This window comes from Palaemon carinicauda, chromosome 34, assembly GCF_036898095.1.
Source record: "Palaemon carinicauda isolate YSFRI2023 chromosome 34, ASM3689809v2, whole genome shotgun sequence".
Classification (NCBI taxonomy): Eukaryota; Metazoa; Arthropoda; class Malacostraca; order Decapoda; family Palaemonidae; genus Palaemon; species Palaemon carinicauda.
The window spans coordinates 58,614,734-58,619,715 of record NC_090758.1 but is presented as its reverse complement, the minus strand read 5'-3'; the positions used below and the strand labels follow the sequence as shown (position 1 = coordinate 58,619,715).

The following is a 4,982-nucleotide window of genomic DNA, read 5'->3' as shown; positions in this document are numbered from 1 at the left end:
ATAGAGGAACCTTGTTTACCCAGAATGCCGAGACGATAGTTGAGAGTCACCACAATGACCTTGCCCAGAGCTGCCAGAACTGATCCGTCGTAGAGACTTGAAGATCCCCACTCAAACGACTCTCCGTGGATGAAGACGACCACTGGGTAGACCATGTTAGCTGCATCTGCAAAGAGGCAAGAAGGATCCTTAAGAGGGGTACTCGGATCTAGCAAATGGGGTTCAAGGACCGCAACTGCAAGTAGTTGGGACTGTGGTCATCTTACCATCATAGGTTTAGAGAGATATAGATATTGACTGGTACAGAAGCAGGACATGTCTTATCTCTCCTCCCATGCTTCCTTTGCAATCTTAGTGGACTTATTCTGTTATTCCTAATGTTCTTCTATTATAAGTCATTCTCATTATATGTCCTGCCCATGTCCATTTCATTTTCTTACATATTAGAATATCCTTTACTTTAGTCAACTCTCGCATCCAAGTTACTCTTCTTTAGTCTCTTAATGTTATTGCAATGATTTTTCTTTCCTTACCTCTTTGAGTTGCAACTAACTCAAGGCTTTAGTAAGTCTCTAATTTCTTGCGCATAAGTCATGTAGGACCATCTGATTATATACGTTTCTTTTTAGAGAAAGAGGCATTTTACATTTCATAATCTCATTTTGTTTACCAAAACCTTTCCATCCTAGGATTATCCATCATTTAATTTCGGAATCATGTCCTAGGGAAACTTTTACTAACTTCCTAAGAACGTATATCAATTATCAATCTCTAGAGTCGTCTTATCCATAACTCTTATTTTTTGTCTCTCTTCATTTCCATTAAATATTATTTTAGTTTTACTCATATTCATTTCAGTCCACAAGCCTGGTTGCAGAAGCATAATGCAATAGGTCTAGAGGTTTCAAAAGGGAGAGGAGGCCAATTGGAAAAGGAGAAAAAATAAAATAACTATAGAACTATAGATGTGAAATGATATAGTTATTGATATAAAACTTATTAATATACGATTTAAAAGACGAGATTAACAGAAAAATATTTGTGATTTCAAATGCCGAATTATTCTTTTCCTTTAAAAAATTTATTTGATGAGTATTATTATTATTATTATTATTATTATTATTATAATTATTATTATTATTATTATTATTATTATTATTATTATTATTATTATTATTATTATTATTATTGTTATTAAACTATAATAAATAACTTATTTTTTTAGCCTGTCAAATATGTTATATATATTCATTTTAAAATTTAACCCTAAAATAGAACTGTGTCTTTATTTCAATGAAAATAATTTGTGAAATTTCGAAACAAATATTTATGTCAATACAAAAATAATTCATTCATGTTTTCTATCCCCTTTTCAGTGATAAAATAAAATTATCTAATATAAAGAAAAATTCTTTGTGTTAATCATATACTGTATAAGAAAAATTATTCATGGGGTATATTTTAAACTAAGGTATCAAAGAGATAATACATGAAAAGACAAATTTTTTGAAAAATTAGAATATAGTAATATTTGCTTATCATGAAAGTGAAAAGCAGAATAAATATGGACCTAATTTTGAGAAAATGAAAGGACCAAGAATGATGAATAGTAATATCACAAGACTGAAAAACCACTTGCTTTTTAAAATAAATTTTGGACAAGATTTCAGAAAATGAATTATCCATTTTTCAAGTCATTCGTGTTTCATGTATAAAAGCTGATCATAATTCCATTAGTTCGAAATTTATGAAGAAATTTGGTGTTTTTCGTCTCTGAATTCTTGTGAGGGAGAATCAAGAGACAATTGTGTCATAATTGAGAGAGAGAGAGAGAGAGAGAGAGAGAGAGAGAGAGAGAGAGAGAGAGAGAGACTATTTTTGCTCTTTTTCTGTCTGGATTCGAGAGCAATTTAAAAAGGGGATATTCTGAAATATGTAAGAAGAAAAAAATGAGAATGATAAACAGTAAATACACAAGAAAAAATAACATAGATGGTTCCTGGAGATTACAAAAGGACCATGCGATTGATGAGAAGACGATGGATTGACGAAATAAGCAAGTTTCCGGGTGTGGACTGTTATAGAAAGACAATAAACAAACGAGATTGGATTGACAAGCTTAAGTCCTTTTCTTGCTGTGGACAAGTCACTGTTGATGATACACAGACACACACACATACACACATACACATACACACACACACACACACACACATATATATATATATATATATATATGTATGTATATTATTATTATTATTATTACTATCCAAGCTACAACCCTAGTTGGAAAAGCAAGATGCTATAAGCCCAAGGGCCCCAATAGGGAAGAATAGCCCAGTGAGGAAAGGAAATAAATAAATGAAGAAAACAAAATAACAATAAATCATTCTAAAAAAGGCAACAAGGTCAAAACAGATATGTCATGTATAAACTATTAACAACATCAAAAACAAATATGTCATATATAAACTATAAAAAGACTCATGTCCGCCTGGTCAAAAAAAAAAAAGCATTTGCTCCAACTTTGAACTTTTGAAGTTCTACTGATTCAACTACCCGATTAGGAAGATCATTCCACAACTTGGTAACAGCTGGAATAAAACTTCTGGAGTACTGCATAGTATTGAGCCTCAGGATGGAGAAAGCCTGGCTATTAGGATTAACTGCTTGCCTAGTATTACGAACAGGATAGAATTGTCCAGGGAGATCTGAATGTAAAGGATGGTCAGAGTTATGAAAAATCTTATGCAACATGCATAATGAACTAATTGAACGACGGTGCCAGAGATTGATATCTAGATCAGGAATAAGAAATTTAATAGACCGTAAGTTTCTGTCCAACAAATTAAGATGAGAATCAGCAGCTGAAGACCAGACAGGAGAACAATACTCAAAACTAGGTAGAATGAAAGAATTAAAACACTTCTTCAGAATAGATTGATCACCAAAAATGTTAAAAGACTTTCTCAATAGGCCAATATTTTGTGCAATTGAAGAAGACACAGACCTTAAATGTTTCTCAAAAGTAAATTTGCTGTCGAGAATCACACCTAAAATTTTGAAAGAGTCATATAAATTTAAAGAAACATTATAAATACTGAGATCCGGATGTTGAGGAGCCACCGTCTTTGACCTACTTACAATCATACTTTGAGTTTTATTAGGATTCAACTTCATACCCCATAATTTGCACCATGCACTAATTTTGGCTAAATCTTTATTAAGGGATTCACCAACCCCAGATCTACATTCAGGGGATGGAATTGATGCAAAGAGAGTAGCATCATCTGAATATGCAACAAGCTTGTTTTCTAGGCCAAACCACATGTCATGTGTATATAGAATGAAAAGTAATGGGCCAAGAACACTTCCCTGTGGAACACCGGATATCACATTCCTATACTCACTATGGTGTGTGTGTGTGTTATTGCAGTGCGATTCACCAGCTTAGAAATCTTTTTTACTAACCGGAAGGACTAAATACTTAATTTATACTCGTATATTTATACACACACGCACACACACACACACAGACACACACACACATATATATATATATATATATATATGTATGTATGTATGTATGTACATGTTATTATTATTATTATTATTATTATTATTATTATTACTATTATTATTATTATTATTATTATTATTATTATTATTATTATTATTATTATTATAAACTCATACATGAATAAATTAACTTATAATATATGACATATTTTATCCTAAATGTTAGTTCTCTAAATATAAATATTGCAATAAGATTATTAGGTTGTATGATTTTTCAATAGTAATTATTAACAGTTATTTTCCTTGTTATAAGATGATTTTGAGATCTAAACGAGATTTGATAAACGGTAAAATTAAATATAATTTTTTGAAATGAAAGGTGTAAAAGTTGAAGGTATTAAGAAATATGAAATTTTATTGCTAATCAAATTGTGATTCAATTTGATTCTTTTCATAGACGAAAAGGATGAAAAGATTGAACCTGTATATAATAAGATAAGGAAATACGCAGGAATAATTGATTATATAAAATAATCTTCTTAAGTTTACAGGAACAAAATAAGATTATGAATAATGAAATAGTGAAAGAAGCAGCCGGTTCTATTTTAATACCATTTTGAAATATGATTTCACGAAATAAATAAATGATTAATTCTTGGAAGACTAAGACGGAATATTCTTGTTTTATGTGTGAAGGTTGATTCTCATTCTGTTACGCTGGATTTCATGTTTTTCGTCGTAGGAGGGAAGGCAGCTAATATTTTGAGAGAAAATTCGCAAACAATAGGATCTTAATTGAGAGAGAGAGAGAGAGAGAGAGAGAGAGAGAGAGAGAGAGAGATATTTGTGATGGTAGGAGATTTCAGTTATATATCTCACAGTAAACCAAACTAGTATGGGTGACCCTAACTAGCATAGCTTGACTGACCAAGGCAATATGCAAACACTTGCACCATACAAAGCCATTTGAATATATACATATATATATATATATATATATATCACACACATATATATACATATATATATATATATATATATATACATATTTAGTTAATGTGTTTTCTATACGCAACTGACCGCCCAAAATCTTTTCGGAGGACAGTATTTTCCAAAGAAATAATTGCCAGCTTTGCTCTGTGCAAATGAATTCAGTTTCCATATGTAAATTTACTTGGTGAATGGATTGAAAAGAAAAAAAAAAGTATCATTAATAAAGTTTGCTTGTCAAAAACCTAATAGAAAAAAAAATTATTAATTACTAATATCTGATAATAATATATATATTTAAGAGTTTTATACTTCCTTGTCTTACGTGATTCAATGATGTTTGTATCATTAAGTTAGATAACCCAGTCTTAGTAGAGTTCTTTAACAGTTGATCGATATGTTTTCTTTATAAATAAAAACTTGATAAATATACTAATACGTTATTAATAGGTTATATACTTTAATAATTGGAT

General features: G+C 30.4%; 1 protein-coding gene across 1 annotated transcript in view; it reads right to left on the bottom strand.

Annotated features, from left to right (window-relative positions):
- The window catches only part of LOC137626962 (neuroligin-1-like), a 17,841-nt gene extending 17,698 nt beyond the window's left edge, over positions 1-143 (bottom strand). The window contains exon 1 of the mRNA XM_068357946.1: positions 20-143. The gene's annotated coding sequence lies outside the window, so the exon portion shown is untranslated. The remainder of the gene's footprint in view (positions 1-19) is intronic.
- Between the last annotated feature and the right edge of the window lie 4,839 nt (positions 144-4,982).